The sequence below is a fragment of the Ovis aries genome, chromosome 5, assembly GCF_016772045.2.
Source record: "Ovis aries strain OAR_USU_Benz2616 breed Rambouillet chromosome 5, ARS-UI_Ramb_v3.0, whole genome shotgun sequence".
In the NCBI taxonomy this organism is placed as follows: domain Eukaryota; kingdom Metazoa; phylum Chordata; class Mammalia; order Artiodactyla; family Bovidae; genus Ovis; species Ovis aries.
In genome coordinates, this window is record NC_056058.1 from 33,208,847 (window position 1) to 33,219,206 (window position 10,360).

At 38.1% G+C, this 10,360-nt stretch overlaps 1 long non-coding RNA gene across 1 annotated transcript in view; it reads left to right on the forward strand.

The window, feature by feature from the left end:
* Positions 1-9,936, forward strand: part of LOC121819630 (uncharacterized) — a 366,128-nt gene extending 356,192 nt beyond the window's left edge. The window contains exon 10 of the long non-coding RNA XR_006059914.2: positions 6,400-9,936. This is a non-coding gene — a long non-coding RNA (uncharacterized LOC121819630). The remainder of the gene's footprint in view (positions 1-6,399) is intronic.
* The last annotated feature ends 424 nt before the right edge of the window (positions 9,937-10,360 follow it).

Here is a 10,360-nt window from a genome sequence, read left to right on the forward strand (position 1 = left end):
GTAATTTAGTTATAGAAGCTTTATAACATATTTTAATGTCTGGAAGAAGTACCACCACCCCCAACTTTCTAGGATTTCTCTGGCTATCCCTTGGTTATTTTTCCATACAATTTTAAAATGAACTAGTATAGCTCTAGAAATGATTCTTATGACATTTTCTTGAGGTTGTATTAAATTTTTGAAGTAAATTAGAGAAGGTTTTTATATCCAAAAACATGGAATGTATTTTCCTGTCCTTAAGTCTGTTTCAGTGTATTTTAGGAAATATGATATTTTTAAGTAAAGCATTTAGTAAAGCATGTTGTTATAGCCACACTTACTTAGTTATATTGACAAGTAAGCTAAACTTCCTAACTTGAAATACTCACATTGATTGATATGAAGTCAATGAATGTCTGTCATAGCAAGTAAGTTTCTATTGAAAAATATTCAAGAAATCTATCCTTTACTACTTCATAAATGATTTTTTTCTATCCTAGTTATCAGAAAAATTTAAGTGAGGCTGATAATATTTCCATTTGAATATCTTGTGTAGTATATTTCAGTTCAGTTCAGTTGCTCAGTCATGTCTGACTCTTTGCAACTCCATGAATTGCAGCACGCCAGGCCTCCCTGTCCATCACCAACTCCCAGAGTTCACTCAGACTCACGTCCATTGAGTTGGTGATGCCATCCAGCCATCTCATCCTCTGTCATCCCCTTCTCCTCCTGCCCCCAATCCCTCCCAGCATCAGAGTCTTTTCCAATGAGTCAGCTCTTCGCATGAGGTGGCCAAAGTACTGGAGTTTCAGCTTTAGCATCAGACCTTCCAAAGAACACCCAGGACTGATCTCCTTTAGAATGGACTGGTTGGATCGCCTTGCAGTCCAAGGGACTCTCAAGAGTCTTCTCCAACACAACAGTTCAAAAGCATCAATTCTCTGGCACTCAGCTTTCTTCACAGAACCCCATAGTAAAATTAGGCCTTTGGTCATATATTCATATTTACATATAGATGGTCTTAGGGTCAGGTAAACTTTAGCCCTCATACCTTAATTCAATTTAACTGAATGTACAATTAAATACAAGTAGACACAAATTATCTATTTATTAAAATGCATTAGAACCTGATGAAAAATTGTTTTATTTTCTTTAACTTATGTGTATATCTGCATGGTCCTCTTTATTATTTTGATCAAAGTAAATAAACTAAATAGTAATGCAAAATGTCTATTCATAGAAAAGAAAACCAATCTACCTGAAGCTTGTACAAGCCTTGTGGTTGGGCTCCTTAATATGTAACAGAACTGTCTTTGTAGCTTTAGGGACCTAGGTTAGAAGAAGCCATGTTGTGTGCAGTGGTTCTCATATGAGAGTGGTACCTTGCCATCCGTGGGGAATCTGGGAGGAGGTGGGGATGTTATTTGTTTGACATATAAATAGTGGGGAGAACACTGTTACCATTTTGTAGACAAGACCAGGAAAGTAGATGTTTAGCTAGAAATAGAGTCTTTGTGATGGAGAATTATATTGCCCAAGTTCTGGGTGAGGTATTGGAAGTCTCCCAGGACATCTGGATTTCTTGCTTTTGTGTTCCATGGTTAGGACGTCATTAATTATTCATTCAGAATTCCCACTGAATTCAGATTCCTATTGAGTGAGGGCATAAGTGGAATCAGACCAGCTGATTATTTGTCATATTATTTATGTGTGACCAGAAGCAAAGTTGTGTGCCTTTTTTATAGTAGAGCCCATAAATCAATAAACGCTATGTAGTATGCCAGAGACTATGAAGTTATATTTGTGAAGGTCTGTTTATCATTCGAGTGCTTATATATTTTTTTTGCAGGACTCAGATTGAACAGAAATTATTACAATTATGTTTTCCCTAATGCATGTTCCTGCAGGGAAAAATAAAAACCAGTCAAGGGATACTGAGGCATTAGCATAACTTTATTATTTGAACTTCTCACACTGCAGTAGTTCCATGGCAAGAATATGTACCTTCCTTAAAAATGCCAAACAATATTTCACTACTGCTATGAGGATTGTACTTTGAACACTCTTTGACCTAAATATCTGATCCATGGGGTAGCAAAGTTGTTCTCCTTTTTCTGAAAAGAAATATTGTTTACAAATCTATGCTCTTGAATCTGCCTACTGGAGTGATACTTCTTTTCAAAGTTCCATTTCTGGAAACAAGGTCATTAAACTTCAATTGAAAGAGCAGGTCTTATTATTTTAACAGTAATACTTGGCAAGATGTTCTTTGGGAAGTAAATGTAATTGTTATCATGTGTACTGGCTTAGGGAAAAACAAACAAACAGTAAAAACCAAAAGAAAATGTTAGGCAATCATTTAACCTTTTTAAAAGGAAGAAGAATATTTACTTCAACGTTAAACAGATTCATTAAATACATACTGAAACAGAAAACACATGTAAGAAGATTAATGCTGAGTATCAGCAGAAACTTTCTTTTTAAATTCCAAGCACCAAGGATAGCCTACCCAAACTAAAAAGCCTACAGTCCTGCAAGTCACTACTGCAGTCTTGCTTAAATATGTCAGAAGTGGGCACAGGAAATAAGAGTTGGCAGTTTTCCTGCCTGTTATAAAAAGACGGAAGCCCATCATGAATGAAAGCACACAACACTACATTTGCCATCTGCATAGCTTCCAAACCTCTTGTATTTTATAGCAGTAGCCTGCCAAAACCCCAGCAAGCCAAAACCAGAATAAACCCCAATCTGAAAGAGAGAATATGGCAAATAATAAAATCATCCAGACAGCAGAGACGTAAAATTGCAGAAAATCAGCCTGAAATAACAAAACTGTCAAGCAGAGTTGAGAAAGCTAGGAAATGCCTACAAAAGAGGATCTGGAGGAAAGATGAAGGCTGAGGATAATACAAACCATTGTTCAGTTGAAAGGTTTTGCAAAGCAAGTGTACTGGCTGGTAAGAAAATATTAAGCTTTTCCAGAAAATTGTTACTTCCTCATTTCAAATATTTTAGTTATGTTTGCTTGCGATAAAGCAAACTTTATGTCTTTGAACTGTTGGGTCCCATTTTATTTTGATAAAAGAATAGACTTCCAAGAGATATCCAAAACAAGTCAGGGTTTAATAGCTTTTAATTTGTCATTTGGGATATATTAAAAGTTAGAAGGCAAATAAACATATCTTGGCAACATTTACAGTTAATAAAGTTCAGTACATTTTAAAGCAGTTGCTAAGGTGATTTTGACTTTCATTTTTCATAGGTTACTAGTGCAGCTCTAGCAATCAAATGTACCAAGCTCCTCCAATATATATTAATAGATGAATCAGGGAGAAGCAGGTATATATAGAAATTTTTTGAAGTGACCTAAGCTTCATCTAAGGAATGAAAAGGCAAATTAAAATGAGTTCATGTTTTAGGCTGTAGACCACCTCTATTCCCACTTCAGCCCCTCCTCACATTCACAATTCTATCCTAAAAGCAATATTGAAGGTCTCTCCCATTTCCCTAAAACCTGGAAGATGAAAACATGGAAGTAAGGTATTTGCCAAACAGATTTAAAAGTGTGTGTGTACGTATCTTTTATTAAATACTCAGTCTTAGCGGTCTTTTCCATCTCTGGCCAAGGCATATCTTTTGGATTTGGATTCCCCAAATCCAGTTAAAAATGATAAGGGACAGTTAGGTTTTCTATCTGGTTGACAACTGCACCTTAGAGCAGTGCTCTGCAGAAATTATCCCTTCTAATGGTCATCCAGAACTGGAAACACCTCCCTATTATATCACAAGCCCTTGAGATCTGGGCATCCCTTCCTCTCAATGTTCAAAGCCTATTGACAAGCCTTGTTCTATTAGGTCCCAGGAAGTGCTCAAGACAGAGAGACTGGGCACACACTAGGCTCAACATGTTTTGAGATTGGAGGAGATGGGTAAGCTTTGCAATACTAGGAAACACAGTGATGTTTCTAGTTAGGGCTCTTAAGAACGAGGACGGTTACTTCATCTGTTCGTATATCAAGAAGCATGAAAAAAAGGAGTGGGGAGAAAAGGATTGTTAGGGTCAAAGAGAATGTCAATAGAAGAAAGCTATGAGGAGATATTAGGGTTTCCTTGGTAGCTCAGCAGGGGAAGAATTGGCTTGCAATGCAGGAAACCTGGGTTCAATTCCGTGGTTGGGAAGTTCCCCTGGAGACAGGATAGGCTACCCACTCCAGTATTCTTGGGCTTCCCTGGTGGCTCATACAGTAAAGAATCTGCTTGCAATGCGGGAAACCTTTGATTCCTGAGTTGGGAAGGTTCCCTGTAGGAAGGCCTGGCAACCCAGCCCAGATTTTTTGCCTGGAGAATCCCCATGGAATGAGGAGCCTGGTGGGCTTACAGTCCATGAGGTCAGAAAGAGTTGAACACAACTGGGTAACTAAGCACAGCACAACATGAGATATATCTTCACTTTGAACTCCTAGAGTTTTATCAAGTAGGGGACAGAGGCGATCCATCTTTTTCCTGGGTGCCTTTGCTCCAGGATGGGGTGTTGCTGCTCCTGAATATATATTCAAGGTGCTCAGAGTCTATGAAGGAAACTGGAGGAGTAAGACACTTGAGTTTCTCTGGGGACTTTTTCTAGGGATGGTGGCAACTCCTTTAAGATCGAAGCATCTCTGAGCTGTTTTTCTAGGCAACCCTGTGCTAACTCCTATTTGTACCAAAAAATCCTTATCTCAAAGCAGATTAGTGCAGAACAGGGCCCCATAGTTTGGTCATAATGAGAATGAACTCAGGGTCCCCTGTAGGGTATTAAGGAGAGCAGGAAGCAAGTGGCTGGTGAGATTATTGCTGGTCAGCTTTGAGGTTCTTCGTTTCCAAGAGCACAAAAAGCTCCTTACAAATAGGGACTATATCTTTGAATCCCTGGTTTTAGTCTCTTCTCTGATACACAGTGAGTGCTCAATAAATGGTTTTTGAATAAATGAATATCCCAGTATAGTATACTCTGAAGTCATTTAATTAGATATGAAGACTGACTCTGCTATTTATTAGGTGTGTAAACTTAGGCAAGTTAATTAATCTCCCTGAACCTCAGTTTCCACATCTATAAAGTTATAATAATCATACTCAGATTGCTGTGAATATTAAGCAAGAATAGTGAAAACACCTAGGACAATGTCTCTCATTTTCTCTCTTCCCTCTGCTCACTTATTTTCTTTGAAATATCTTCCTATCTTTAATTTTAATTTTTTTATTCATTTGCCAAGATTGAGCTCAAGTATAATTTTCTCTGAATATTTTTTCCCCATCCTGCTTTTCCCTTCTTCTCCCACCTAAGTGGGTGTAAGTTTTCCTTTAAGCCCATTTGCTGTTGTATTTGCTTTGCAATCATAACTCAAAGTCCGTGTGGTTGTGTTTAATTCAATGACTCATATTTGTGGGATGGGTTGTATTTCTTCTTATTAAAATATCTTTTCCGTATGAAAAATACATAAGCAAAATATCCACAAAAAAATCATTGCTTGGTTCCAGAGAAGAGTTTCATATGAAAATTGTTCTGTGTAGCAGGAAATCTATGCATCCTTAGTTTGCTATGTGAGATGAACCTGTACAGATCAGTTTAAAAAGTTTAGCATCAATAATAATTTTTCTGTTACCTATCTAGAACTTATATCAATGAATCTTTGTACTATGTATCACTTGACAAGTGACAAGAAACAAGATTCTTTATGAAAAAATGTTATTCAAATGTGAAAATTAGAAGACTAGATTGTGGTTCTAGTCCAATGAATGGTCAACCTGATCCTCCTTTTTTGGCTAGTCTTGAGTATGGTTTATGCTTGATTATGGTTGATGCTTTTGAACTGTGGTGTTGGAAAAGACTCTTGAAAGTTCCTTGGACTGCAAGGAGATCCAACCAATCCATCCTAAAGGAAATAAGTCCTGGGTGTTCATTGGAAGGATTGATGCTGAAGCTGAAACTCCAATACTTGGGCCACATGATGCGAAGAGCTGACTCATTGGAAAAGACCCTGACGCCAGGAAAGATTGAGGGCAGGAGGAGAAGGGGACGACAGAGGATGAGATGGTTGGGTGGCAACATCAACTCAATGGACATGGGTTGGGTGGACTCCAGGAGTTGGTGATGAACAGGGAGGCCTGGCGTGTTGCGGTTCATGGGGTCGGCAAAGAGTCAGACTCAACTGAGCAACTGAACTGAACTGAGTATGGTTTAAGATGATATTCTAACAGCTTTTCTAATGAAATATCTTTTGATAACAGATGTTATGATATATCTATTTCATAACAAAGAAAATAAGAAATAAAGAATTATGGATAAAAGAATCAAAATCTAAGGAGAACTAAATTGAAATAGTCCTTAATTGCAATAGTTTTTAAAGATGACCTAATTCATTGCCTACAATTGTTTTACAGGCAAGGAATCAGATCCCGAGGGGAGACTTGGTTAAATCGCAAAACTGGTAAGTAGGAAAGAGTAGAAGAGATTACAGTTTTGGCTCTTTTTTCTCACCACTACAAGATATTATTTTTATTTCTACTTGCTTAATTTTCTAACTTGGAAAGCCATTATCCTTATGTATGTTTTAAGCTGTGTCCATCTGAAGCAAAGACAAAAGGCTGAAGAGTAGAATATTCAGAAAACTCTGTTTGCTATCAGGGAGGCATATAGTTAATCATGGTTAGCTGAATGGCTTTACTTTCCTTAAAATATGACTTCGGGTAGGGGAGTAGCAGATCCAGCATTCTCCAAAGCAGTGTATGAGGAAGAATCTGAGAAGGTAAGACATTTGTGTTAATTCTTTGTTCTGTGGTAGTCTCACTGTAAAAATGATTGTTACTCCATCATGCAATAGAAATGTGAGAACTGTTGAGTATTTAAATTGCAAATAGGATATTTTTTAATACATTTTCTAAAATACTGCATAATTCAGAGTCATTACTGTACTCCTATGGGGAAGAGAGTCTTAGCACTTCTTTATTAGCTTTAGTTTCCAGTAATCAATCAGTAATTACATAATAAAGAGATGGAATTGGATGTTTAGCACAAAAATATGTAATTGCCACATGTTCCTGTATTATAATTAGCCCTTGACTGTGATCATCAGTGGAGAGAGAAGTTGGAATACCATCTCTCTGGGACTCCCTGAAAAGCCCAGCTGAGAATCACTTCTACTCTTGTTCCTCTCTTTCTGATAGTGAAAATGATACTTAACACCTTATTGTGAATAACACCACTGCAGAATTATTTGAACTCATGAAGCTACATCCTTGCTACAGTGAACATTCTCACTCTAGTCTGTGCAAAATGAGCAGATATTTAGCACCTTCTCTCCATGATATAATTGAAATGTTTAAAAGTACCCTCCGAAATTGAACACTGACTGAATGTTTGATAATATTAAAAATATATTGAGGTACGTTTTTAGAAGTGATGATCATATTGTGGTTATGTTGTCAAAAGCAAAACAACAGGCACCAAATGGGGCAGCTTATGCTAGACCCTGTGTTACCAAACAGGCTTAATTATAGTTTTGGCTCTCCAAATGTGGTCATAGGTTGGGAATCACATGATCAGTGCTAGTTAGGTAATTGTTCTGACAGACCCTGCCATCCTCTGAAGGAAAGCAGTCTTTCCATAACCAATCCGCTTTTAAGCCTAGTATATTTTCCTTGTTGCTGCTACTTTCTGCCCGTAAAAGCCCTTCATTTTGTACCGGTTCCTAGGAGTTCCTTTCTATCTGCTAGATTAAATCCTGCCTGATTCATGTGTTACTGAAGAAAGCCAATAAGATCTTCAAAATTTACTAAGCTGAATTCTGTTTTTTCAAATAGTTTTTATAAAGAGTCCTTAATATTTAGAGGTATATACAGAAGTATTTTTGGGTGATATAATATGACATCTGTAATTTTCTTCGAAATAACTATGTAGCGGGGTAAGTGGGAAAATATGTGAAATAAGACTGGCTATAAATTGGTAATTGTTGAAGGAGTATAGTCTTTATAATTTTCTCTTTACTTTTTCTAATGCTTGAAATTTTTATAATAAATTATAAAAAAGATACATAAAATATATGTTTTCCTGTTTCAGACAAGGCTGCCAGCATGGTTGATCAAACTCTATCAGTTAATCCATTTTCATGAATTAAAAACTCTCATAACTCTAATAAAGTATTAATGCAAAAAACAGAGTTGAGGGTAGGGGGAAATTTAACAAAACAAGAACCAAACCTACCTGTTAATTCTTGACACATGTTAATTTTGTTATTATTGATAACATGAGAGCATATTATTTAAAGTTAATAGTTAATGTGTGGCAAAACCAATATAATATTATAATTAACCTCCAATTAAAATAAATAAATTTATATTAAAAAAAAGTATCTGACACTTTCTATGTACCAACTACTATGTTAAATCCTGGGAATATAAAGCTGGTTAGACAACACCTATAACTATATAATATATTTTAAGTGGTGTAACATAAGTTACAGAATAAAGTGGTGGAGTAACCAAAGTGAAAGAACAATTTTTCTTCAGGGGTTGAGAAAAAGGACCATGAAAAGGTGATAATTGAGCTAGACTATGGTTGAGGAGGAGTTTGCTGTGTAGAAATCTCTGTTTTTAAATAGGATTATCAAGGATGTGTTACCCTCTGCATAAGGAAATTTCTGAGGGAGCGTTCATCTGCATGCTCAGTGGTTCCACGTAGTTTCCAGTGAGCCACCACTGATAGGGGCCTTAGGCCATACATTCATTTATTCATTTGATCGGAATGACTTGCTTAGGAGAAGTAAGTTGATAAAAGGGGAAATGGCTCAGGAAGAGACTGAGAGGGTGGTATGCTAATCGCATGAGTTTTGCCAGGTGTTAATTTCAGTGTGATGGAAAAGTATCCCGAATTGATAAGCTCTTGTATCTAGCTTCATAGTACCTCACTTTTTACATAGCATCCTCAAGATCCACTCCAGGGGACACTTCCGGTTCCTGCTGCTAGATACAGGTTAGGTCCTACAGGTCTTTCAACATACAATCTCTCTTTTGGTATGCCCAGCATTTCAGATATAGGCCATGTTGTGACTTGACTCTGTTTATGGATGTGATGGCCGGGGAGATGGAGGGACAAATCCTTCAGGGCATGCCTTGTTGGAAAAACCTTGCTTCATTTGAGGTATTTTCATCTACACGCAAGGGTGGGATTGAGGGCACCGGACTGTATCTTCTAACCATAGGTGAGAGCTAGTCCACTTTCACAGGAACAGAGGGTTCAGGGAAATCTACAAGTTGTTTCTCAAAAGCATCTTCTCAAATAAACCTCTCCTAAATCTCCCATTCCTTTCCTCTCAGAGCTCCCCTGGTAGCTCAGTGTTAAAGAATCTGCCTGCAATCCAGGACACCCAGGACAGGAAGATCCCCTGGAGAAGGGAATGGCAACCGACTCCATTATTCTTGTTTGGGAAATCCCATAGACAGAAGAGCCTGGTGGGCTACAGTCCATGAGATTGGACACAACTGAGCAACTAAACAATCAATAATTACTATCACAAGTCTATTTACTTTTCTTATTACTGTGTATAGCTGTCTAAAATGAATATGTTTATTATCTTCACTGGCCACTAGAATGCACATTTCATAAGGGTAAGGAACATTTGTTAGTGTAACCACATTGCATAGGATAGTGTCTAGATAAGAAATAGTACCTATTTCTTTCCTAGATAGACTGATTAATTTTGCATCCACATGGGTGATATTCTGCCCATCTAGATTTCCTCCACCAGGCCAGCTTACTCGTCCCTTAGTTGCTATAAAGGTTGGTTGCTCACAGCTTCTTTTACCCAGAGATTCACCTTAACTAAAGCCACCCCACCCAACAAGCAAATTCCCTCACAACAGGGCAGTCCACAGTCAGCCTCTGGCCCTTTTGCTCCCTAAAGGATCTGGCTAAAGCTAGAATCCAAACAAAGTACACCTGTGTCTAGCTCCTTACTATCAATTCAGTTCAGTCACTCAATCATGTCCGACTCTCTGTGACCCCATGAATTGCAGCACGCCAGGCCTCCCTGTCCATCACCAACTCACGGAGTTCACTCAAACTCACGTCCATCGAGTCCCTGATGCCATCCAGCCATCTCATCCTCTGTCGTCCCCTTCTCCTCCTGCCCCCAATTCCTCCCAGCGTCAGAGTCTTCCAATGAGTCAACTCTTCACATGAGGTGGCCAAAGTACTGGAGTTTCAGCTTCAGCATCATTCCCTCCAAAGAAATCCCAGGGCTGATCTCCTCTAGAATGGACTGGTTGGTTCTCCTTGCAGTCCAAGGGACTCTCAAGAGTCTTCTCCAACACCACACTTCAAAAGCATCAATTCTTTGGCACTCAG